Raw genomic sequence first — 27,976 nt, forward strand, 5'->3', positions numbered from 1 at the left:
CCTCTTCCATTGTAAATGTTTGTCCTCTTAGCAATGCATATGGGAAGGTCAAGTGAGTAGCCTCAGGAAACTGCTTATGGAGATTTTTTGAGTTTACACTTCAGAGATGATCAAGTGTTGACAGAGTGCCACCTAGCCATTCTTCCATTCACAATACCAACTCTAACAGCTTGGAATGTTCTAATGAGTTACAGGGTAAGATCATTTTATTGCTCAACCAGTGTGTTTTGCTACCCTACTGTGTATAATTGCCTCCTTAGCACAGAGAGGGCTGGTGCTGCTATGGTTTACCAATATTTTGTCCTGTATGGTATAAGTGGCTCCTGTAATTGTACTGTACTGTAATTGGTGATGACCTAAATACCTAATCAGTCCAATATAGCATAGAATTCTATTCTGGAGTGCCTAAGCAATGTAATACTTCATTTTTAGCTAACATTCAGCGTTATCACATGACTTCATCGATCTAATCTTTTCCACTCTTCCTTCAGCAGTCTTTCAGCATCACACATCATGCATAAGATATGCATTATGTTAGTAATTACAGTCCCTGCTACATGCTATGTGTGTGGCAGGGAGAACTGTTCCTAATATTATACTGCTGTTAGCTTATTTATCACAGCACCATGTTAGTAGTCCTACTTCTCTCATAAAACTGTACATTTTTTTCCTAGAAGGGGATATTGCTCTGTCACCTACTTCTGCATATCTGACTAGGTAAGTAGTGATTTGTGATGTTGAACAAATTGCTAAAGGAACTATGAAAACAAAACTATGAAAACTGTCAGCATGATTTGTGGCCTGAGGCCTGCCCTCAAATGACCCGTATAGACATAACTCACTGTGTGGTGTTTTAAAGTGGATTATGCTAACACTAATTTGCAAAACATTTTGTGAGGTAGGACTGCCTTCTTAATTATTTAGCAACAGAGGACTTGCCAGACTAGATCAGACCCAACGTATATCTAGTTTAGTATCCTGCGTCTGACAGTGGCCAGCACCGGATGCTTCAGAGGACTGTGTAAGAAACCCCACAGTAGGCAGATGTGAGATAATCTGTCCCCCACATAAGGTCTCAACCTGGTCTTTAATAGTTAGAGATTGGCCTAAATCAATTTACAAATAATACTCAGCTCTTCTATAGTGCTTTTCATCAGTAGATCTCAAAGTGCTTAACAAAGGAAGTAAATTTTGTTATGCCCATTTTATAGATAGGGAAACTAAGGCATAGAGAAGCAAAATGATTTGTCCCACACAAGTAGGTCAGTAGCTAAGCTAGCATTAGAACCCACGTCTCCCAACACCCAGCCCCTTGCCTTAGGCACTGGAGCATCCTTTTGAACCACCTCATCTCTAATTTCAAACATCATCTCTTTGACTCTATGTGTGCTTGCTTTCAAATATAATTCCACATAACACGTTTATAGATTAACGTGATCTTCGTGTCAGTTTTCAACCAATTTAAGATAGCATCGTAATGCTACATGGATCATTTTAATTCTCTATTGATTACAGTTCACACACTGCACTGCAGAGACATCTCCAAAAAGTCAATTGACACTGCAGTCCAGTACATGTGCCCTAGTTTTAATTTGCCTGCACAGTTTGGTTTTACGTTTCCTTCAGTGATGAAAATTCAATATAAACAAAGTTTTTTTAAAAAAAAAATCACTGGGGGCAAATGTTACGTAAGGTACTATTTCAAAGTTTGTCATATAATATAAATAACTAAAAGTGCAATTAAAGTAGTTTTTAGTTTAATTAAAATATCGTTTTTTAATCTTTGTATGTATTTATGCTGAAACATTAAACTCTTGCTCAATGACATCAACATTTCTTTCTTTTCTTAGGTATTTTGTCCCTGATTCGCCATTGTATTACTCCACCAGTGTGGAGCAATACAATGGTAGATCATGCCCAGAAAGTAGTGGTGGAAATTTACTTGTTTCCTACTACTCCTGTCCTTTCCACTATGCCTCTGTCATTCTGTTAATAGGAACTTATATTCATTAAACTTTTCAGTAACAATTCATTTATAGTATTTGCTCATCATAATGGCAATGTAACTATTTCCTCTCAAAGTTCATATGAATCTCTTATCTAAAATTAGATAGTAAGCTCTTTCGTGGAGGGAATTTGTTTTTCTGTTTGTCCTGACAATCACTTTGGGTGATGTATAAATACTAAATAAATTAATGTTAATAAATAGGGCTCTGGTTGTGACAATAACTGTGAAAACATGAACTGAACCTAAACTGCAATGAAAATTGGGATCAACAACTCCTCTCCTCTGGCACAATGGAGCTCTCTACAATAAGTAAAGCTTGTCTGTGCAGGAGACAGAACTTCCCTGGGGGGCCAGACCGAGACTGTGGAAGGAAATCCCCCAGGAGCTAAGGACCATCACAAACCTCACCACCTTCCACTCCAAGTCCAAGGTGCACTTCTTTGACCTTGCCTTCTCTAACATAAATACATAGCAACCTACAGCTTGCAACAAGAAGTGTGAACTGCCCTGTCTGTCCCAGTAGGTTGTTAACTCTGAAACATAAAGAAGACAATTTAAACAACAGCATTGTTAACTCTTTCATTGCTGATAATTATAGAAGAAATGCTCAACCAAAGTGCTTTTTCCACAATTGCAAACTGTGTCCCAGGGCTCGCCATGTTCCAAAAGCCCTGTCGAACTGCCCAAAGGTTCACTTTACCTCCTGACAACTTCTGTTGTGATCTATGTTGTCAGCACAAACATTTTTTGGCACCCTGGAAACTGGCAAATGTTGGAACACGATAACAAATAGAATCTAATATAAAAATAAATAACTCAGGAGCTGCTGTACTGGCTGTTGCTCATTTTCATAGTTAATTCACTGAAAACTCAGAGATTTAGTTTAAATGGAGCTGTTGCAGAATCTCCACTCTGACTGCCATGGAATCTGGGGAACTGGCCACTGAATTTAAGTCCAGCTTGCCATAGAGCCTAAGTAATAAAAAATATCTATTTAATCAGTGTGGGGCTTCATGGTGAAAACATGAATGAAGGCGGAAAAATGTGTCACGCTTTGTAGATACAGGACCAAATTCTAGCCCTGTTCACTATATAACAAAGACCAACCAGAATTGTGCAGTCCAGCCAGTCTACAAGGCCCTACTCCTTCTGGAAGGGGTTCCCACCCTTCAGTGGTGACTTGGTATTTTCAACAAGACTTCCAAGCTCCCTCTCTTGCTCGGGGGGAAATATTCACCCTCCCTGTGCTCTTGGGAATGTTGTTGCAGAGATAAAGTACACACAAAGACCCTCCCTGACTCTGAGATGTGAGGTCCCTATGGCTAACTCAGTCAGTCACAGAGGGAGCACAAGCCTTAAAAAGGGACTTAAGGCTGAAAGCTCCAAAATGCACCTAGGGTTTGATCCTGCATCTTTGAAGCCAATGGGAGATATTCCATTAATGTCAAGGGAAGGTGACACAGGCCCCTAATGAGTGCGTAACATGATGGAGCTCCCATGGCATTTTTCTTTCACTCTCTGTGGTCACTTTGGTATCACTTCTATTGTCATGGTTTGGCCAGAGGCAGGAATTGGAGCTTTGGTCCTTAAAATTTTTTCTTTCTTCCTCCTGACTTGCTGTTGCTCTGCTGTCCCCTATTGTGAAAATGGAGCTTGATAAATTTATTAATGGCAATACATGACAAGGTTGCCTGTGATAGCAGGAGAGTGGTTGTGGTGACCCAGGAGGTCCCTTCCCAGCCTTGGCTCTTCTGTGGTAATCCCAACATTTACAATGCCTTTCTTCTTTCCTTCAGAGCTCTGATTACAGCAGCCCAACTGCAGTAGTGCTTAGCATTCACGACTCCAGCTGAAGACCATCAGAGATCTTGGTGCTCAACATCTCTGAAAACATCTCTATAGGCCTATTTTCTTTTGTGTGGATGTTTGTTTTTGACCTCTTCAACTACTATCAAGCCTCTTCCTAGGCTCATTCTATCAGATAACTTGTAGGTTGGTTCATCTTGAAATAGCTTTTTAAAGTTATGTCTTTTTAGAGACACTCTGCCATATCATTAATAGAGCATGTGTAGCCTGGCGGTGTAAAAGGGTAGACTTGACGCCAGTCTTAATGGATCACAATCTCTTTGAATGAAACTATGAATGAATAAAACCACCAGATGCAGGACTGTACAAATGTCCAAAACAAATGACATTCCTTGTGTTGTTTTACTGCTACGGTTTTAAAACTCCTTCCTTATGTTAGACAGAGGGGAAATGTGTGACATTTGTCCTTTTACCATGGCCAGCCCTTGACTTTTCCTAATAAACTGCATTATTAAACAAAAGGGTTTGTTACAGAGTATTTAGTTTATTTTTTGTGCAACCAAAATACACCTTCTATGGATTTTTGGGTTGAAATATTAAAACTTTGCCAACTAATACTGAGAATTAGACTGGAAGGAAGAAGGGAAAAATTCCTACACCCAAGTTCTGTTTTAAGTTCTCTTCTCTCTCCTGAAGTAACCGGGTGGTGGGGGGAGGATGCGTGGTCTCCTGTATCACCATGAAGTCAACTGCATGCCTTGTGAGATAGGATGGAAACCTTTGCCATTTAGTTTGATTGTTTATGTCTTTGCTATTCTGTTCCTACTTACACTTATGTGACATCACTTGACATCACTGGGGTTGCCTGAGTGTAACTGCCAATAGAATTTGGCTCACAGATTTATAATTATCATACATAAAGTTTGTTAGTATGGAGATTATTAGCGTCGCCTGTGAGGCAGCTTTATGTCATATATCCCAATAATAATGAGCCAAATTTATAATTCACTGTGTCTGTGGCAATTCTATGCTCTGACTGGGTTCTGTCCACAAGGAGCAGTACTGGAATCCTAGGGACTGCAGAGCTTCTTGGGGGAGCCCACTGTTTACCTCTCTCCATTGTGAAAACTGACCATTTATTCCTACCCTTTGTTTCCTATCTTTTAACCAGTTACTCATCCATGAGAGGCCCTTCCCTCTTATCCCATGACTTTCTACTTTGCTTAAGAGCCTTTGGTGAGGGACCTTGTCAAAGGCTTTCTGAAAGTCCAAGTTAGGGTGACCAGACAGCAAGTTTGAAAAATCGGGACCAGGGGTGAGGGGCAATAGGGGCCTATATAAGGCAAAGCCGTGAATATTGGGACTGTCCGTATAAAATCGGGACATCTGGTCACCCTAGTCCAAGTACATTATGTCCACTGGATCACCCTTGCCTGCATGTTTGTTGAACCCTTCAAAGAATTCTAATAGAGTGGTGAGGCATGATTTTTCTTTACAAAAGTCATGTTGACTTTTCCCCAACATATTGTGTTCATCTATGTGTCTGATAATTCTGTTGTTTACTATAGTTTCAACCAGTTTGGCTGATACTGAAGTTAGGTTTACCAGATTGTCACCACCAGGATGGCCCCTGGAACCTTTTTTTTTAAAATCGACATTATAGCCTATGTGTCAAAAAGAGCTAACAAAAACTGTGTGTCAGTATACTCAAATAGACGTGAAACCTCTGGCTTTAGTCCATGGAAGTAAACAGTTTCATCTCTTTATTTACAGGATGTTTGTGTTAGTTGAAACTGACCATAAATCACTGGTTGCCATTGCCAGAAAGGGCCTGCCAAACATGGGTGTGAGAATACAGAGATTGTTTTTTTCAGACACAAAGTTATTATTTGCAAATTGAATACAAACCTGGGAGAGATTTGGTGGTTGCAGACACACTGGCTAGACCTTTGACAAAAATGCAGTGGAGCAAAGTCCAGAACTAGATTTTCTACATGTCAATCTGAGTTTTAAAAACAAACAGAACACACCACATCTGGTCTCAGATCAAATGGGGGTTTTGATTGCCAGAACTACTGCACAGGCTGAGACCCTGCAGAAAGCAATTAAGGCTATTAGCATATGGTGGCCATGACAGCATATTACCAGCCCATATTATTAATTTAAGGGGAAGGTCTCAGTTCTAGATGGGATTTTGTTTAAAGGACGATGATACCTAAGGTGTTACAGAAAAATATGTTAACAAAAGGATTCAGGAAGGTCATTTAGGGATTGAAACATCTATGAGAAGGGCCAGAGATGTTTTATACTGGCCTCAAATGAACAGTGACCTTGAGGAAGGTGTTTAGGTTTGTCATGAATGCCAAAAATATAGGGCAAATCGAGTGAAAGAGCCCATGTTGGTGGCGCAAGAAGAATTGGTGCCTAGAAACAAAGTAGGCATAGATTTGTTTATGTTGGCTGTACTTGTCCTAGACTATTATTCTCACTTCCCTGATATATCTGACTAGAAGACACTACAGCTAGACAGATGATTGTGCATATCAAATCTAGTTTTGCTAGACACAGCATACCTGACATAATAATGTCTGACAATGGGCCACCGTTTAGTGGGCATGAGTGGGTAGTCTGCAGTGACATATGGGTTTAGACATGTGACCACTGGTCTCCATTATCCACAGTCCAATGGGTTGGTAGAAAACGGTGTCAAATAATAAAACACCCTTCTGAAAAAGGCGGTGGAGTCTGACTCTGATCCATGTTTATCACTGTTAATTTGCAGAATGGCATCAATGAAGCCTGGGTTATTACCTCCTGACATTTTGTTCAACAGAAAAATGAATCGCTGCACTGTTAGAGAGTGATGTCCGAGTCCCTGAGGACTTGCAGGTGTGTAGAGAGATAAAGCAAATAAAAGTATCAATATAAACTGGGATCCGGTGAGCTGCCACCAGGTCATGAAAATGACACTGTATCTCTATGATGGGAAACAATAGTTGCAGACTGCAGTAGTGTCATAAACAATTGCCCCGGGGTTGTATGAGGTTGTCACCAATGCTTAATTTGCAAGGCAAGAGGTGCTGGGGCTCAAGCAGTAACAATGGTGTCCTCTGCACAGTATGACCTCACATGTACCATACATGAGAGGTCACATTGCCATTTTGTAAAAACAAAACGGCTTCCTCCAGGCAAACACCACACAGTGTGACCTCGCACACGCTGTACCTGCAGGGTAACGCCTTACATGCCACTGACAGAAGAGGTGCTGGGATTTTTGCCCCGGCATGAAAAGAGGTGCCAGGACTGAGCCCCAGCAAGACCCAGCACAAATTAAGCTTTGGTTGTCCCCACATGGGCACATACGACAGAGCAATAGGTGACACCTTCTCCAATCCCAGAAGGGAGGGAGATAAGGGGCACAGAATCTAATGTTTTGCCCATGAGAGTCCCTGCATCCTGACCTTCCAGAGGAGACCTATACCACAGGACACCTCAAGGCCTACTTGAACATTGATAGTAAGTTTAGTTATTAGGCTGCTTATAAATATTTGCAATTATGTGTTATATTAATAAGGTTTTAAGTGTTATTGTTATTAAGTTATGGCTTGGAAGGGAAGATGTGGTACTGGAACTGTGCCGTTAAGGGCTGAGCTTCCTAGACAGAGAGTCTGAGAGGGGCGTTATGAAGCTCTTGTTGTTATGCAGAACCTGTTGGACAGGTCACAGAATAAAACATCAATAATTTACAATAATTTAGCAGCAGAAGATCCTTAAGATGTTCTTCTGCATAACAGAATACAGCTAAAATAAGGGAAGGCTGAATTTTAGTTCATATTGAAGAAAGAATTTTCTGACACATATAGTTTTGTAATCAGCACCTAGATACTATTTTGCTGAGCATGTCAGAAGTGTATAGATAAGATCTTCATTGGTCCCAGTTTTCTTGAGGGTGCACATTTTAAATGTATAGATATGGCTTGTGGGATGACAGGCTGATAAAACAATAAACTTTAGGGAAGAAGATTTTTTCCTAAACCAGATGACCCCTATATTCTATGATATTTATTGCTGGTCAACTACAAGGCTTAAGCTGTTTTTATTTGAAAATTAAAAGCTAGTACACAGCAAATGTCTGGATCTTCACTTGCCGCTTTTTTTTTTTAAATGATGTGTAATCCTTTTGTCAGGTGGAGTCAGCGGCAAAGAGGGCCAGGTTCAATATCTAGCTGTTCCTCTTAACGATACAAATAGAACCAGCTCAAACCCTCACCCAGTAATCAGGGAAAATTAACCACTGCCTCTGGGTGTCTCTAGGAGACAATACTTGTCCACTCACAAGCACAGAGTGTGTGAATAACAAAAGGTTTCAGAGTGGCAGCCATGTTAGTCTGTATCCGCAAAAAGAACAGGAGTACTTGTGGCATCTTAGAGACTAACAAATATATTTGAGCATAAGCTTTCGTGAGCTACAGCTCACTTCATCGGATGCATGCAGTGGAAAATACAGTAGGATGATTTTATATACACAGAGAACATGAAAGAATGGGTGTTATATACCATGCACACTATAATGAGAGTGATCAGTTAAGGTGAGCTATTACCAGCAGGAGAGAAAAAAAACCCAAAACCTTTTGTGGTGATAATCAAGATGGGCCATTTCCAGCGGTTAACAAGAATGTGTGAGGAACAGTATGGGGTGGGGAATAAACATGGGGAAATAGTTTTACTTTGTGTAATGACACATCCGCTCCCAGTCTTTATTCAAGCCTAAGTATTTGCTTCAGGTTGAACCTGAAATACTCAACAGCAACCACACAACAAAAACACTATAACTCTCGTTATAGGGGTTCAGCCACCACTATCCCAACCGTGTTGTTTGACTCCTTCAATGGAGATGGAGGACCACGGAAGCAGGTTTTGGAGACGAGGAAGATGATGATGATGAGCCTGTAGATAGCTCACAGCAAACAAGCAGAGAAAACGGTTTTCCCAACAGCCAGGAACTGTTTCTCATCCTGGACCTGGAGCCAGTACCCCCCAAACCCACCCAAGGCTGCCTCTCGGATCCGCCAGGCGGAGAAGGGACCTCTGGTGAGTGTACCTTTTTAAATAGTATACATGGTTTAAAAGCAAGCATGTTTAATGATTAATTTGCCCTGGCATTCGTGGTCAGTACAGCTACTGGAAAAGTCTATTAATGTGTCTGGGGACGGAGCGGAAAGCCTCCAGGGACATCTCCAAGCTCTTCTGGATGTACACCCAAAGCCTTTGCAAAAGGTTTCTGGGGAGGGCAGCCTTATTCCGTCCATCATGGTAGGACACTTTACCACGCCAGGCCAGTAGCACATACTCGGGAATCACTGTAGAATGAAGCATTGCAGTGTATGTTTGCTGGCATTCAAACAACATCCGTTCTTTATCTCTCTGTGTTATCCTCAGGAGAGTGATATCATTCATGGTCACCTGGTTGAAATAGGGTGCTTTTCTTAAGGGGACATTCAGACATGGCCGTTCCTGCTGGGCTGTTTGCCTGTGGCTCAACAGAAATGTTCCCCGCTGTTAGCCACGGGGAGGGGAGAGGGGCTAGCCACATGGTGGGGGGAAGCAAAATGCAACCTTGGAACGAAAGCACATGTGCTATGTATGTAATGTTAACAGCAAGGTTTACCATGAAAGAGTGTACCCATTGTTCTATAAAATGTGTCTTTTTAAATACCACTGTCCCTTTTTTTTCTCCACCAGCTGCATGTGTTTCAAGAATCACAGGATCTTCTCCTTCCCAGAGGCTAGTGAAGATTAGAAGGTGAAAAAACCACACTCACGATGAAATGTTCTCTGAGCTCATGCTGTCCTCCCACACTGACAGAGCACAGACGAATGTGTGGAAGCAGACAATGTCAGAGTGCAGGAAAGCACAAAATGACCCGGAGGAGAGGTGGCGGGCTGAAGAGAGTAAGTGGTGGGCTGAAGAGAGGGCTGAAGCTGAAAGGTGGTGGCAGCATGATGAGAGGAGGCAGGATTCAATGCTGAGGCTGCTGGAGGATCAAACTAATATGCTCCAGCATATGGTTGAGCTGCAGGAAAGGAGCTCTGTTCCTGCAAGCCCAATTCTGTTGCCTAGCCGAGCATGTGTGATGTCTCACACCAAACCGGCAGGCACTCAATATAGGAAGCAAAATGCGACCTTGTACCAAAAGCACATGTGCTATGTAATGTGAATCGCTTGATTCAGTGTAAAATAGTCTTCCCTTTGTTCTCTAAAATGTATCTTTTTAAATACTACTCTCCCTTTTTTCCTCCCGCAGCTGCAAATGTTTCTACGCTCCCCCATCATGTCCCTCCCAGAGGCTAGTACAGATTAGAAGGTGAAAAAACCACACTTGCAATGAAATGTTCTCAGAGTTCATGCAGTCCTTCCATACTGAAAGCTCAGCAGAATGCGTGGAGGCAAACAATGGCAGAGACCAGGAAAGTGTTAAATGAATGCAATGAGAGGAGGGACGAATGCGATGCTGAGTCTAAGGGGGGCGCAAACTGACATGCTCAGGCATCTGGTGGAGCTGCAAGAAAGGCAGCAGGAGCACAGACAACTGCAGCCCCTGTATAACTGCCCGCCCTCCTCCCCAAGCTCCATATCCTCCTCCAAGAATGCGGGGGGTAAGGGGGCGGGCAGGAGGCTACAGGCACCCAGGCACTCCACCCCAGAGGACTGCCCAAGCAACAGAGTATTCAATAAGTTTTGAACTGTAGTGTGGCCTTGTCCTTCCCTCCTCCCCTCATCCACCATCCCACCCTGTGCTTCCCTCCTCACCCACCCTTCCCGGGCTACCTTGCGAGTTTTCCCCCTATTTGTGTGATGAATTAATAAAGAATTCATGATTTTGAAACAATAATGACTTTATTGCCTCTGCAAGTGGTGATCGAAAGGCGGAGAGCAGTTGGCTTACAGGGAAGTAGAGTCAACCAAGGGGGTGGGTTTTCATCAAGGAGAAAAAAACAGAACAAACTGAACTGTCATACCACAGCCTGGCCAGTCATGAAACTGATTTTAAAAGCTTCTCTGATGTGCAGGACACCCAGCTGTGCTCTTCTAATTGCCCTGGTGTCTGGCTGTGCATAATCGGCTGCCAGGCGATTTGCCTCAGCCTCCCACCCCGCCATAAACATCTCCTGCTTGCTCTCACAAATATTGTGGAGCACACAGCAAGCAGCAAATACTAGTTTTGCTGAGGTCTAACCTAGTTAGTAAACTGCACCAGCACGCTTTTAAATGTCAAAATGCACATTCTACCACCATTCTGCACTTGCTCAGCCTATAGTTGAACTGCTCCTTACTACTGTCCAGGGTACCTGTGTATGGCTTCATGAGCCATGGCATTAAGGTGTAGGCTGGGTCCCCAAGGATAACTATAGGCATTTCAACATCCCCAACAGTTATTTTCTGATCTGGGAATAATGTCCCTTCCTGCAGCTTTTGAAACAGATCAGAGTTCCTGAAGATGCAAGCGTCATGAACCTTTCCCGGCCATCCCACGTTGATGTTGGTGAAATGTCCCTTGTGATCCACCAGTGCTTGTAGCACCACTGAAAAGTACCCCTTGCGGTTTATGTACTCGCCGGCTTGGTGCTCCGGTGCCAAGATAGGGATATGGGTTCCGTCTATGGCCCCACCACAGTTAGGGAATCCCATTGCAGCAAAGCCATCCACTCTGACCTGCACATTTCTCAGGGTCACTACCCTTGATATCAGCAGATCTTTGATTGCGTTGGCTACTTGCATCACAGCAGCCCCCACAGTAGATTTGCCCACGCCAAATTGATTCCCGACTGACCGGTAGCTGTCTGGCGTTGCAAGCTTCCACAGGGCTATTGCCTCTCGCTTCTCACCTGTGAGGGCTGCTCTCATCTCAGCATTCTTGTGCCTCAGGGCAGGGAAAAGCAAGTCACAAAGTTCCATGTAAGTGCCCTTACGCATGTGAAAGTTTCGCAGCCACTGGGAATCGTCCCAGACCTGCAACACTATGCGGTCCCACCAGTCTGTGCTTGTTTCCCGGGCCCAGAATCAGCATTCCACGGCATGAACCTGCCCCATTAGCACCATGATGCCTGCATTGCCAGGGCCCATGCTTTGAGAGAAGTCTGTGTCCATGTCCTCACCACTCTCGTCACCGCGCTGACATCGCCTACTTGCCCGGTTTCACTTTGCCAGGTTCTGGTGCTGCATATACTGCTGGATAATGCGCATGGTGTTTAATGTGCTCCTAATTGCCAAAGTGATCTGAGTGGGCTCCATGCTTGCCATGGTATGGCGTCTGCACAGAAAAAAGGCGCGGAACGATTGTCTGCCATTGCTCTGACGGAGGGAGGGGCGACTGATGACATAGCTTACAGGGTTGGCTTACAGGGAATTAAAATCAACAAAGGGGGTGGCTTTACATCAAGGAGAAACAAAAACAACTGTCACACAGAATGGCCCCCTCAAGGATTGAACTCAAAACCCTGCGTTTAGCAGGCCAATGCTCAACCCAATGCTCAACACACTGAGATATCCCTCCTCCCTGTATTTCAGACAGGACCAAATCTCAATTAAAAACTTTTCAAGGTGCCCCTGACAGACCTCATTGAAACGATTGTCGGCCTTTGATTTCATGGAGGAAGGGAGGGGGGAGCAAATGAATACAAAACAAATCTGGTGTATTTCTTCTTTTGATTCACTCAATCTATCTTTTACATCTTTGGCTGGCAGCAGACGGTGCAGTAGGACTGCTAGCCACCCTCATCTCCTGGCTGCTCGGCAGAAGATGGTGCAATAGGACTGCTGGCAGGACTAAAGAGAATGACCTGGTTGAGTCACTCCAATTTTAGTCCCTGTGCCGATGTCTGCCCAGGCGCTCCTGACCGACCTTACTGAGGTGGCCAGGAGCACCTCGGACTTGATGACGATGCTTTTCAGGCCTATTGCACCGTCTGCTGCCACAAGGCAATGGGTTGCTGCTGTGTAGCAATGCAGTACTGCGTCTGCCAGAACCCAGGAGACATACGGTGACAATGAGCTGAGCAGGCTCCATGTTTGCCATGGTATGGCATCTGCACAGGTATCTCAGTAAAAAAGGCGTGAAACGATTGTCTGCCATTGCTTTCATGGAGGGAGGGAGGGCCTGACAACATATACCCAGAACCACCCGCGACAATGTTTTTGCCCCATCAGGCATTGGGATCTCAACCCAGAATTCCAATGGGTGGTGGAGACTGCAACTGTGGGATAGCTATCCACAGTGCAATGCTCTGGAAGTCAACACTAGCCTCGGTACTGTGGAAGCACTCCGCTGAGTTAATGCACTTAATGCACTTAGAGCATTTTGTGTGGGGACACGCACAATCGACTATATAAAAACGATTTCTAAAAAAACGACTTCTATAAATTCAATTTAATTTTGTAGTGTAGACATACCCTAAGACTCTTTAGGCACAGTCTGCACCACCAGTGAGGGATACTCTCAGCCATTTTCACTGTCATTTGGCATCCCTACTCCCTACTTAGCAAATGGGGTTCAATTTAGGGTGACCCCTCAACCAGGGCATGCTAAGTACAGTTCTACTGCCCTTTACCAATACAATAAGGACAACAACATTTCATTACCCCTTCATTCAAATACTAAAGTGATTTGTAACCCAAAACCACCAAAATTGATCACTTTGGCAAAGCAGTTTCATCTGAGCCCCTAGGCAGAGTAGGTGTGTCTATGCAAATACAGTCTGCTCCTGAAGTCTTTTTCCTAGCTTATCACTAGCTGTTAGGGGAATGCTCATTCAGACCCTGCTTACAGGTGTAGTTGTGGATTCTGCCCTTTTGGGGCAGCCCACCACATTTACAAAATTCTGTGATACCATCTATGCCAGTGCTGTAGGGCCTATACTCAACTCAAGGTTCTAAGCCTGTGAACCCTGGGGCCTCATCATGAACAAGCAGCTCCTCTTTGCTTCTCACCTTTCCCAGCACACCCTCATCAAAACCTCACACAGCCTCAGCCAACACCAAGGGGCACTCCTGGGTCACAGTGCTGAGTAATTCATTGTTGACTGCTTGTTGCTAGTTGAGGTTGAGTGAAGAATGTGAGCTGGCATCATAGAATCATAGAATATCAGGGTTGGAAGGGACCTCAGGAGGTCATCTAGTCCAACCCCCTGCTCAAAGCAGGACCGATCCCCAATTAAATCATCCCAGCCAGGGCTTTCTCAAGCTTGACCTTAAAAACTTCTAAGGTAGTAGATTCCACCACCTCCCTAGGTAACGCATTCCAGTGTTTCACCACCCTCCTAGTGAAAAAGTTTTTCCTGATATCCAACCTAAATCTCCCCCACTGCAATTTGAGACCATTACTCCTTGTCCTGTCATCTGCTACCACTGAGAACAGTCTAGATCCATCCTCTTTGGAACCCCCTTTCAGGTAGTTGAAAGCAGCTATCAAATCCCCCCTCATTCTTCTCTTCTGTAGACTAAACAATCCCAGCTCCCTCAGCCTCTGTAGCCAGACAGCCAGCCCCCCCCCCCCCCTCAGACCAGCATTGCTGGAAACACACGGGAGCCAAAAACCACAGGGCACTTAACATGAATTCCAGCACAGCCTTTGAAGCTGAGAGAAGCACAGGTGTGCTGCTACAATGTGCCACTGGGAACATATACAACAATTGGGCTCACAGCAGGCAGAGGCGCTGTGACAGACATGGCTCTTAGCCCCTACTAAAACAGCATGATGCACACACACCAACATCCTAGGTGGGAAAATATTTACCCTAATAAAAGGAATGTCCAGTAGTTGACACTTATTGTTTCTCTCCCTTGCAAGTGTGAACTACTCTTGCGAGAGCTGGCGTCGCCCAGACAGACCAGCCCCAATTTGGCATAAGAAAGGAGAAAGAGAATAAAGGAGTACAGAGGTATAAGTAGGGGACCTACAGCACCATGATTTTTGAGTGCTTTTCACTATCTATCTGCTGGTCAGATAAGTGACAGCCTCCCAAGGCTTCTGCAGCTAAGAGGGTCCCTAAGCCTTGTCCCTTATTCGTCTTTCTGCGGAATTGAGTGACCGATCCTGGCTTGGCACCGCTGGAATCGAGAGATGCAAGGAGGGTAAGAAGCACCCACACCTGATCTCCTATCTTTAGTGTACACATATTTTGAAATAGAGCTCTATACTTTGTTTTCTTTCTTTGGGATTGTAGCTTCAGTTTTGTAACTTGTTTGTGTGTGTAACATCTCTACATTTAAATAAGTAGGCACTAGCAATTTTGTAACCACATGATTAGAATCTAGTTTAATAAATTTTGGTAACCATTTGTGCATAAGCCTGACTTGTTTCTCTGGTTTACTGTGAAGCAGCCAACACAATTAAAGAACCTCAGCCGTTTTGGCTATAAAGCCTGGCCATTAGGTGAGAGTACTAAGAGCCTAGCGTTGAGTTGTGCCGCCTCCACGGGGCAAATTCTTGGGGCACCTGTCAGTCAATCCTGACTGCCCGCTGCGAAGGAGCTCTGAGCTCTAGCAGTTAAAGTCACGGGTGTGGAGAGGCTCTTAGTGCTGCCATTGGGGCACCTGTCAGTCAGTGTTGACTGCCCGCTGCGAAGGAGCTCTGAGCTCTAGCAGTTAAAGTCACGGGTGGTTAGGACCTTGGGGCATCCGTCAGCCTAGCCCGGGCTGCCCGCCGCGAAGGGACAGTGCGTCCTAGCGGTTAAAGTCACGGATGGTATAAAAGGGCATAGCTGGCACCTCACCAAACATCCCTGGCCATCGGCTAACAGCCTCTCCTCATAAGTCATGTGTTCCAGTCCCCTAATCATTTTTGTTGCCCTCCGCTGGACTCTTTCCAATTTTTCCACATCCTTCTTGTAGTGTGGGGCCCAAAACTGGACACAGTACTCCAGATGAGGCCTCACCAATGTTGAATAGAGGGGAACAATCACGTCCCTCAATCTGCTGGCAATGCCCCTACTTATACATCCCAAAATGCCATTGGCCTTCTTGGCAACAAAGGCACACTGTTGACTCATATCTAGCTTCTCGTCCACTGTAACCCCTAGGTCCTTTTCTGCAGAACTGCTGCCTAGCCATTCGGTCCCTAGTCTGTAGCAGTGCATTGGATTCTTCCGTCCTAAGTGCAGGACTCTGCACGTGTCCTTGTTGAACCTCATCAGATTTCTTTTGGCCCAATCATTAGAGTCTACGGCTGCTGCTTTCATGGAATAACAAACAGAAGAGAAGATCCCATCCTGGCACTAAGGGGAAAGATCATGAGTGATTCAAGGCTGTGTTGGCAGATGTCAAAGGGAAAGAACTGCATATATCCTATGTTCCTAAATCTCATGCTTCAGGTTTTCAGCTGGCCATGTGCAGGGGCTGGGAAGGGATTTTTTTTCTTCCCAATGTATTCTGGTTTTTGGTTTTTTTGGTGTGTGTGTGTGCGTGCGTTAACCTCCTTCCTCTGAAACCTCATGAGAAGGTCATGGCTGGAGACGGGACATGGAGCCTGGGGGGTGGGGGTGGGCTCTGAGGTGGCATAGAGCATTCTCTCTCAGGTGCTTGCCTGGCTGGTTCTTGCTCACATGCTCAGGTCTAACTGATCGCCATAAGTGGGGTTGGGAAGGAATTTCCCCCCAAGTCAGAGTGATTATCTGGGTATATCTCCCTTTATCATTTCCCTGTTTCAGGTACAGGTGTACCTCAGTCTTTCCCATTCTCTTCCTGTGGCACAAAATAGTCTAATCTCCTGTGGGCTGTAATACGTTAGTCTAATTTCGGTCTTGGTCTCTAATACCTTGGGACCAACATGACTACAACTACACATTACCTGGCAATAACTAATTTAAAGTATTTTTAATGTTTGTGAATATTAATTTTTTTTTTGAAAAAAGCTACTGATCACACAACAAAGCACAATGCATTGTGTAGAGAGACAAGGTGGGTGAGGTAGTATCTTTGATTGGGCCAACTTCTGTTGGTGAGAGAGACAAGCTTTTGAGCTTATACAGAGCTCTGCTTCAGGTATATGTACTGGGTATACACTCAATCTCTGACCTGTATTCTAGAGCTTCACATCCAGCAAATGTCTCTCTTCCCTCATCCCCATAATAATGTTAGTGAGAGTCAAACAAATCTCTAAATGTGTCCCTGCTACAAAAGGCCAAGACTTGGTAGCTGTAGTCAGGCAGATAGCCAATGGATGGGGTCTGATGTCTTTTGTGATTCTGCGGCCAATGTGAATCTTACTCTACAGAATTGTGGATCAGAATTTATGGTTCCATTTGAAATATCATTCCCAGAGTGCTGCAGAAACAAGGGAAGTGGGGTCCATGGCAGAATTGAAATCCAGCTTGCTGCAACGTGCACAGATCCTTGTCTAGAAGATTGCTTAAATGAATGAGAACACAAGGATTTGGCTCAAAGTGGCCAACCTTTCATTTAGATGGAGTCTTTCTCTCTAAAGTAGCATGTGCTTGAAAAAAAGCTACAGGTGTGCAGGAATTGACCTTTCATTCCTGGATCTGTACTCCATAATCCCTGGCTAATGTGACTCAAAGATTTATTGTCACAGGTAATTTAATTATTCAGATATGTCATTTGCCAAGTATGGTAAATCTTTATCTCTACATTGTTACCAAAGACCCTTTCTAAGAATCTCTTTGCAGCTATATTATGTATTAACCAGATCAGTCATGTTGATCTGGATAGAGATTGTTCTCTAGATTATATCCATTATCTGTGTAATTATGGTTTCATCTTTACACAACCATGGATGACTAATAAACCTTACCTGCATTTCAGATTGTTAGAAGATTTTGAATTCTGTTTGTAGACACGATATGAAACATTTTATCAGGAGTTCTCCAACTGTGGTACATGGAGCACTGGCTGAAGGCCTGTGGAGAGCTGGCTGGTCACATGGTACTGACTCCTCCTATCTAGCTGTTTAATCACATTAAGTGACCAAGAAAAATGCATTACATACTTTCTTAATATGACTTTCATGTAAACGATTGCCATCATGGCCACAAGGCTGATATGCAGTCATGAATAGGAAGGGAGGTTGTCTACAGTGCAATATATTAGGATAGAATCCATGCTATGAGAAGTTTGAGAGCTCCTGTATTATAGTATTTGAAAAATGGTATGTGATCACATAATGGTATAATGCATATGCACAAGGATGCAGATGGAAGGTTGTATATTCAGCTTCTGCAGATCCTACTATTGATTGTTCTGCTGTGCAACCTTAACGTACTCATATCAATTTTTTGTATGGAAATTAAGTTAAAAGTTTGATCACTTGACCAACTCCTTCCCCTACTTGAGATAACTTGACTGCACCAGGCCAAAAATACTCATTATCAATTAATTTAATTTTCAACAAACAACCAACATTCCTAAACAAATTGTCATATTTTGTTATGCTAACCCCTACCAAAGTCATCTCCACGATATTGAATCTAACTCTTAAAATGGGGTCTGGAGGATGCCACTTGAACAAGAAAAGTCTTGACATTAAAGTAGTTGATATGAACACAATTTTCTTAAAGTGTCAGTATGGTTCACACAGTAGCACTTTCACCATTGAGCCAAAACTGTACGGATTCAAGTCCCAAGTCTGGTCTGAAAGAAGTGTTTGCATAGAACCCACAAGAAATCCTGGTGGGCTTGGATTCTATTCCTCAGTGTGAACCTTAGTCCAGGTTTGGAAAGGGATGATACTCTTCACTCATGACGACCAGCTCTCCCAACCCTACTTCAGTTCTCTCTGGAAGACATAAGGTTAATAACAAACAACCTCACTGCTCCAGATGCCTTATCAATTCCTCAGAGGAAGGTGCTCAGTGGCTGATCTTTTCTAGTAGGCTGTTCAAGGGATGGGGCATCTAATATGGATCATTATTAACCTCAAATCCTCACAGCATCTTTGGTAGAAAGGAGATGGACAGGACGTGCTGTCCTGTCTCCCATACCTTCTCCAAATTGTGTAGTGAGAGTAAGTGGACATATCCCTTACACTGCCAGCAGAAGGCTCTACTAAGCCAATGGCACAGCTGTCCCACTATCTTTAGCATATGGGTGCTAGTGTACCCTATGTATACCCAGCCTACCAACATTAATAACTTGTGTTTATACAGCAATCTTCCTGGCTGCTTCTGAGGGTGCAGCATAATTACCCATAACAGAATCATCAGCAATCGAGAACCGTAAACCTATTTCCTTAGCCTTTCAGTGAATATCAAAGCTGACTAAGCAACTCCATTTGCAATAGGAAGTGGATTCCGTGGTTGAGGCATATACCTACAAAATGCCCTGACTCCCACTGATCTTGTTTATTACTGGGGCAAAGCAAATAATCACCTACAGACCCTTACTAAAACTTGGCTGTAAGCTTAGAGGTCAGCCAGACTGGATGGGTCACAGCCATTCAGAACCTTGAATACATGTAAAGACTGGAATTAGTACATAACTTAACAGAAGCTAATATAAAGACTTATACGAGCCTAATTTGCTCAAAGAGGGAAGTGCTAATAAAGGAGTCGCTGCATTTTGAACAAGCTGCCTCCACATGGTCAACATGGGATCCTGGAAACAGAGAAGCGAAAGCATCTATTCTTAGAAAAGAAAAGCATCTCTTGGTAGTTCTGCACTAGCACAAGCTGTCCCAATGCCTAGTGGCAGGAGGGTTTCTCTGCTTCTACAGTTCTATTAGGGAGAAGGGGGGCACATCATGTCCCTCTGAAGATCTCATATGGCTTAAAGAGGTGATGGAAGCCCATAGCAGGCTGCCCTGTGATGATCTCTCTCTCTCTGGAACAGTCTAGTGCTCACCCCTTGAATGATCCAAAGGGAAGAGACACCTGAGTCTCAGAGGAGCCCAGCTGGAGGGGAGCAGCCTCAGGGCACTGGGGACTTCCTGAAAATATGCAAGATAAGGAATCCTGAGGGCCTGAGACAGAATGGTGGGGAATTTTTTTGGAAGTCCGGGTTTGCATAGATCCCAACCCTTCAAACGAACCTGCCAAGATGACCCACTGCCATCCTCTTCAAATGGACCACAAGGAATCCAGTTCATATGACCCACATGCCTGGGATCAGACAGGTATTTGCATAGATCCACTCCCAAAACCACAACCTGAGCTTGGAGCCATTACTAGCACTTCAGTGATGCACTGGAAGCAATGCTGCACTGTTATCATGCTATCTTTTAGATAGGTGAGGCTTTAAGCCAGGGTGTCTTTGCCAGTGTCAGATAACTATGTAGGTACAAGTTAAAGATCCCATGGCCCTCTTTGAAGAGTAGTGAGAGACTGCCCTGGCATCCTGACCAACCAGCTTCACACACCTCAGAAAAAACAAATTATTTAAATGTACAAGACTAAGTGTCAAGCATGTCCTATTTCACTACATAGTTATTCCATTGCCATTATCTAATACATTACCTTTTTAAGTTATTTTTTTGAGGAGAGGGGGACACCTTGACTTAAGTATGAAAGGTGCTAAGTAGAACCTAATTCCGTTCTATTCACACACCCAAGAGAAGCACTGTACATTGGTGAATGTAGCAGGCTGGGAGTTAGGACTCCTGGATTCTGTTCCTAATACTGCAGCTGCCTGACTGTGTGATATGCAGCAGGCCCATAAGACTCATAAGGGCTTATCCGATAGGTGTGCTCAGATCAGTGCTTAATTTGTGCCAGGGCTGTGAGCCCCAGCACCTCTAGGCTTGGCAGTTCATAGCCCCGGCACCTCTGGGCTTGCTACACCAGTTATGAATGTAAAAAAAGTGCTTGAGCCACGGGACCTAATTGCTTGAGACCTGGCACTCCTTTCAGTAAAATTAAGCACTGGTTCAGAGTTCCTGTTTGTGGATTGCTAAGCATGGATTGGCACCTCCCTGCAGTCTGGACATAGGCGCCTACCTCCAAGAGAGGGGTGGGGCTGTGGACACATCCCTCTGACTGACATCTACCATTGGCTAGTTTAGGTGGCCTCACCTACTGTGCTAGCTTTTGTGGATTCCACCGTAAGGTGCCTATCTCTCCCCATTCACCATATAGGGAGCCTAGGTACTTAATTCAGCTATGTGGATAGATTTTTGCTAGGTTTTGTAGGCACCTATAAGGTAGATGCCATGATGCTCAGCACTGCAAAACCTAAGTCTCTTAATGGATCTCACTTTAGGCATCTTCAGAAAAGGAAATTGTTTTTTTTTCATGACTAAAGAATGAAGTTGCCGAAATTAATTAGACGATCAAGGAGCAGGACTGTGTGAGTTGAATTATTGGGAAAAAATATGTGAGGTAGGAAAAAAACTAACTCAAATTTATTAGCACACAGGTAGAGCCTACTTCCCACACTACTAACTGTGACTCTGGGAAACTGGGACTGACAATTAGTGGCCTAAAAAAAAAAAATCAAAGGAAGGGAGCAAGATGAGGGGATGAGACATGAAAAGGAAGGAAGGAAAGGGAGATGCAATGAGGGAAGAATGGAATTAGATGTAATGAGAATAAAATGAGAGAGAAAAAAATCTTTGGATGAGGAATAGGGACTAAAGATAAATCCGGTACTAGGAGAAAGAAATAAAGCGAAATATGCGGGCAGGAAATAAGCTAATTACTTAACTTTTGTGTGGAAATTGTTCTTGAGTTTCTTTCTGGTAATAATCCTTATTATCTGTCACCTCTAATTGGCTGCATAGTTAAAATAATCTCTAAAATAAAAACTCCCCAGTCTACATTTTTTGAATTTTAACTCCACCCCAGTTTGAAATGCAGCGTTTAAACTCTTAGCATGCATCATGTTTATAAACTGTTCTGCTAACATGGTTCTATATAATGAAGATTAAGTGAAAAATCTTACTAAAGGTTGTGCAATTTATATGGCACTTAGGATATAACACAAAGTTCTCACAACATTATAAATCTATTCTGACTGTATCCCCTCTGTGAACTCTGACACTCAGCCCCAGAGCCACCAAGGTATTCAATAGTCGTTAGGAGCCTAAATAGCTTGGTGGATCTGGGCTTCAATCACCATATACCAAAAATTATTTTGGTCAATTTCTGACAAAAGGGACAATCTTGAAAGAATATATTTTCTGTACTTACAGGATAGCCAGATATTCATGTCTTTTAAAGGAATAGAAGCTGCTTACTATGTCCAAATTCCCATATTTTAGAGAGAACTCCAGTTTGGACGCTATCAGAGAATCATCCAGTCCCAGAATCATTTCATGAACTTTAATCATTTAGAATTCATTCTTTAAGTAACAATTTTTTCCCATGGACCTTGGAGGCAGTGAAAAAAGAGTGTTCAAGTTATCATTTCTACAAACTTCAAGGCTTAAATAGGAACAAGATTGGAGTGCAGAATAAGCAATTGCGCACTTTTGAAGAAATTAAGGCAAAATCTAGTCCATCAAAAAAGTGGTTTTCTTCTAGTCTAATATTTTTATTTGACTTGTGTTAGTCATACCATGTATCACAAAGGTATGAAAACTACATCTGATTTTTGGGATATGCTTTGGAAAGTCTGAAAGCTCCTCGGGGGCAAGGATTGACTTTGTTATATATTTGTATGGGACAGTGGGACCCTGGTCTTAAGTCCCTAGGTGCCTTTAATGACTGAGTTTCCCAGATAGAGTCTGGGCAGGGCACTGTGAAGTTCTTGTCATTATGCACAACCAGTTGGAACTGACACAGAATAAAATAATAACTGTAATATACGTAATAAATATATCAGCCAACGGTCCTGGAGTGAAATATCAGAATATTTGGAAGAGACTGGGTGTCTGAAATATGCTATGGATACAGAGGTGTCCTCTCAGTGTGACCTGTTTGTATGTGGTCTGGACAAATATGGAGTCAGATTAGTTGTGTGTGTACTTTACACAAAATGTGCCAGAGTTTTAGGCCTTAGTCCTGCCAAGACTTTATTCATATGCTTAAACTTTGTGCACTGTGTTTAACCCCACTGAAGTCGATGGAAGAATTCCCAGTGCATAAATTTAAACACATTTGTAAGTCTTTGCAGAAGTGGGGTCTTAAGGAGATTCTGTCACCTTTGAGAGAAAGGACCGTTTCAACTTTACAAAAGGATTTTAGCTTTGTAGATGCAGACTACTAATTATACCCCATGCAGTCAGACTTGTAGGCCACATCTACACTAGAAATGTTGCTGGTATAGTAGTGCCAGTAGGGGTATGTGTATGTTTGTTTTTAAACAATATTTTTATACTGGCAAAAGCTCTAGTGCAGATGAATTTATACCAGCAAAAACCTGCTTATTTCATTCAGGGAAACCAGCCTAGCTATACCAGTAAACCTTTTCTAGTGTAGAATAGGTCTAAAATGTAACTGGTGTTTCTGAAAGTGTTCAGACTTTCTAAAAATGCTTAGTGTTGGTCTTACTTTGCTACCACTTAAACCAATAGTCATTTTACCATTGATTTCAATAGGACCAGAATTAAAGCAGGAAGCTTTAGAAAATCCCAAACAAATAGAATAAACCCGTAATAAATCTGCTAGTTAAATTGTGTTCCATTGACCCATTTTATAATGAATAAAATAATAAATAGAGTTTAAATATCTCATGCTTTGAATTATTCTCAAATGGGAGCATATTTTGATATACGGGTAACTTGTGATAAATGTGTCATGAGGAAAACCACCCAAGAGATTAAATACACATGCCATGATGTGTGACTTGTTTTATGGCTGCAAAATACATGGGAGAAACTATTCTAGCTTGTGATGGAACAACTCATCCCTTTGAGGCTTGACCATCCTGCCTCAGTTTCAGCACTGGAAGTAGTTTTAATCATCCTATGAAAAATGCTCAGCCATGCAAAGGCCCAAGAGCCTTATAACCCTGAGATGATATGACCTTCTTCACAGGAAAATGAAATTGAGAGTGAATTCTATAGGTTATTAGGAGTAGAACTTCCTTACAGTAGGTGGCTAGGAGTTCCTTCCTTTTCAACAGCTCTTCAGAAGAGGGACTGCAGCTGGTTGCATTGTTCAATTACTCAGTGTTACAGAATGTACCTCCATGTTCACACCCTACACACTATTGTAATAATGTTTGTACAAGGTATGCCTTGAGAGGTATCATTTACATGCTCTTAATTTGCCGATCAGTATTACCATGGCAAAATGCACGTAGCAGGGTTATATGTAAAGTTATAAATGTAAGCTGAGGGCATGACTAAGGGCATGTCTTCGTTAGCAATGTTGAAGTGCTGCCGCGGCAGCACTTTAATGTGGCTTGTGTAGTCACGGCACCTATAAAAAACCACCTCCATGAGGGGTTTTCACACCTCTGAGTGAGAAAGTTGCAGCGCTGTAAAGTGCCAGTGTAGACAAGCCCTAAAAGTATTTTTTCTAGGTAAGTCTGGGGAGTGGCTAACCCAGTTCCTCAGAGACAAAGGGCAAGCTGACACTTCAGTCAGATATAAATGAGGCTGATGGACCATTATCTGCTAATGACCATGCTAAGCGGCCATTCTTTGGCAGGAAAGGGAACAGGGGCAAAAATCTACATCTTAGCAAAGAAACAGCATTGAGTTTCCATCCAGACAGACTGCCTGTTGCCTTGCTCCCAGCTGGAAATGCTTCTCCAAACAGGGACAGGACTATCAAAGGAAGGGGCAGACACCCCCAAGACACACCTCTCTCTCCCCACCCTGCCCATTGCATTCACTCCATCTGAAAAGACAAAGGAAGCGGCTGTTGGACTCTGGGGGAGGGGTCCTGACCTAAAAAGTTTCGTCACTAAGATTGCTGGAAGCATGTGGTGAGAAAACTTTGCTTTGAATCTAATATAGTTTGTTAAGTTAGACACCAATAAACATTTTTATTTTGCTTGTAACCACTTCTGACTTTTATGCCTCATTACTTCTATTCCCTTCAAATCTATTCCTTTGTAGTTAATAAACTCATTTTACTATTTTATCTAATCTAGTGAGTTTAAGCTGAAGAGTTGGGTAACTATTTAATGTAATAAGATGGCATATTATTCCCTTAAAGGAATAACAGACTTAGTATATTTGAACTGTCCAAAGGGAGCTGGGCAGTACAGGACATACATTTCTGGGGAAAGATCCAGGATTGGAGGTGTGCAACATAATTAAGGTAAAACTCAAAGTTTGGCTGGCTGGCTGCAGCCCACACAGACATAGCTGGGAGCGGGGATGTGGGGAGGAATAAAAATTTGACCACTTTTGGAGGGGCACATTCTTGGGCTGGAGGAGTTCGCTTTCCCCAGTTTCCCCACTGGGGCCCTTGGGAGTTCTGTGTCCACCCAATTACTGAGTGAACCTCTGGTATGTCACAGTCAGGTCACCTGAATTCACCTTAGGAGAGAAGTATAAAAGAGGCTTGGCATTTCTCAGCGAAACACATGGATTTGTTGGCAGGGGCTACAAGAGACTAAATAGCAGTCTGAGACAAGAACTTGATAAATATGAAACTAGGAAATAAACTCAAACTAGGAAAAAAGTGAGAGATTGTTTTTGTGTTTGGGTTTTTACTTCTCCATCAATAACCTGGTGATCTAGTATGTCTATTGAGACAGTATGGTCTGGCTAACAGGGTAAAGCACTGGGAATCAGGCATTCTGAGTTCTAAACCTATGTCTGCTAAGGATTTGCTGTGTGACCCTTGGAAAATCACGTAACCCCTCTTTACTCACGTTCCCTATCTGCAAAACTGGGGCTATATTACAGTCCTTTGTAATGTGCTTCGAGATCCACAGATGAAAAAAGTTATATAGGTGCTAAATTACTGCATTAATATCCAATGACACTGATCTTGGACACTTCCCAAAGTCCTGTTCGGATCACACACGCCTCCTTGATAGTTCTGGAAAAATCCTTCACTCGGTAACCACACTGGCAGATTCTTATATCTGAGGGGGAGATGTACTTTCTACTTCTCTTCCCCATGGAAGCCACCGAATACAAGGCCTTTTGTGGCTCCTCTTACAACTTTCTATTTCCAAAGTGACCTGAAGGATCAACATATTGAGCTTTTGTCTTAAAAAGCAAAAACAAAAACAAAACCTTGAAAGTTGTTGTGTTTCTTGCAAAATAACTCCTCTCTCTTTTTTAGTGTTTATTTGTTTTCTCTTTTTACTTTAGAATTTGAGGTTCTCTGTAGCTTGATTGATTCTATGGAAAACTAGAGAACTAACAAAATGATATCTGTGGGACCCACACAGATGACATGTTCTAATTTGGAGGATTGGTTGGCCCTTTACGCCAGACCAACCTTCTCCAAATGGGTCAGCTTGATGTATCTTTCTTTCTTTGTCACCTGTAATCTGTTCCATTTTTCTTATCTGTTCCTCAATATGGCTTTGATAGACAGGCAGCAGGATGCGTTCAATTTCTTGTGGAAAGTCGGTGTTAAAACTTTGTTTTGAGTTTAAACTCTTAAACTCTGCTTATTTAAGTACATATCTTACTGTCATTACTACTAATCCTAGCCACAAGCAAAAGGCTATCCTCTTTAGACTGCTTCCCAACTTTCTTTGTTGGGTTTATCTAGCCAAAACCACTTATATGGATATGTACTTTTTAAAGTAAACTGGAATTTGCTGGCATGGGAGTGCCTTCTCTAGTAAAGCCAAGTATATTATTTTATATCAGTGTTCAAATATTTTTACTAATCCCACAAAAAACAGGAAAAAAAGAACCATCTATAAATTAAAAGAACTAAATCCTTCTCTGTGCTCTGGAAACGGCTGCTGCGGGGAGGTGGGAGAGATCATAGAAAACCTATTATCAGTACTGTGAGATGTGCACACAGCAAAGAAAGATTCTTTCTCCTGAGACTGTTAGGAAGAGCCCCAAAACAATGTGCTACCACAGTGTGGTCTGAAGGCTGAGTGGTGGTTACAGCCTGCCAGTGAGCCAGCGTGCGTCCTGCCATCAGCAGAAGCAGTCAGCGCTTCCTTCTCAGAGGCACTGTGAAGAGTGACTCAGCAGTGTATTGCAACAGCCGGTCCTGAACCTATAAAATGGCTCTTTGGCTATTGTGCCACATGCAATATTGCAACACCCATAACCTTCTCCTCCACCCACTTCTTTGCAAAGCAGGTTTAGGCAAATACTGGCAAGTGGCCCTGAGTTTGGATAGGTTCTTCTTTTATTGCCCAGTTAAATTTCTGTTTTTAACATGGGATCCCAAGTCAACACTCTTAGTTTCACATCAAAACTTCATTGAGCACTTTCTTAGTGCACGTTCCAAGAAACTGTCTCTCTCTCGCTTTCCCATATATATTTACCATTTTTTCCCCCTGACAGTATTTTCATTTTGTTATTCCAAAGGACCTTCAGGTCCTAAGGACCACCTAGGGCCAAGGGAATATTTTCAGAAATTGTGGAACTAACATGATGTTTGCTGCCATCACATAATTCACTTGGCTTGTGTGTCCTACCCCTTCCCCCCATGTTGAGGCTAGCTTGTCTAGTTAGACAATATTCTTTCCTTGTACTTCTCTGTCTGCCTGTAGCCATCTGTTTTCTCTTGTCTTGTACTTAGACCCTACCCCAAAGAACTTACAATCTATCTTTTTGTTCTGTGTTGGTACAGCGCCTGGCACAATGGGGTCCTGGTCTATGACTGGAGCTCCTATGTGCTACTGCAATATAAATAATAATAATTTACACCAATCAGCTTTTCAAGAAGATAAAGAGTAAAATATATTGACCCGGGGTGTCTACCTAATCATACATAGCAGTGTCCAAGACATACCAATAACAAAGCATGAATGCGTAGTTGTCAAACCATGTTCTTAAAAAAAAAAATTGTTCTATCCTCAGTTTTCTCAATCACTTTTCTTGTTACCTTTAATTTTGAGTTAGCTTCCCTGTGTTTAGTCCATAAAGTCTGCTGACTATATCCCATCAAGTTAATATTCGTTTTACATTTGGAAGACATAACTCGCTATGTAACTTAAATGGTTTAATTGCTGTTGCAGCAGTTCATGCTTCAGTCTTGCTAGACAGACCTGTATCCATTCTCTTTTTTTAAACCATTTTTGAAATCTTGATGTGGGCATAGTTCAGGAAATTGACAAAGGTACATTTATTTTTTTATGTTGAGCCAGATTCCCTACTCCCTGTTAATTGT

General features: G+C 42.8%; 1 long non-coding RNA gene across 1 annotated transcript; it reads left to right on the top strand.

Annotated features, from left to right (window-relative positions):
- The first annotated feature begins 6,580 nt into the window (after positions 1-6,580).
- On the top strand, positions 6,581-9,739 carry LOC141985974 (uncharacterized). Its single transcript, XR_012639084.1, has 3 exons — positions 6,581-6,703; positions 8,659-8,905; positions 9,557-9,739. It is a non-coding gene; the product is annotated as an uncharacterized LOC141985974 (long non-coding RNA).
- The last annotated feature ends 18,237 nt before the right edge of the window (positions 9,740-27,976 follow it).

The sequence above is a fragment of the Natator depressus genome, chromosome 4 (genome assembly GCF_965152275.1).
Source record: "Natator depressus isolate rNatDep1 chromosome 4, rNatDep2.hap1, whole genome shotgun sequence".
Classification (NCBI taxonomy): domain Eukaryota; kingdom Metazoa; phylum Chordata; order Testudines; family Cheloniidae; genus Natator; species Natator depressus.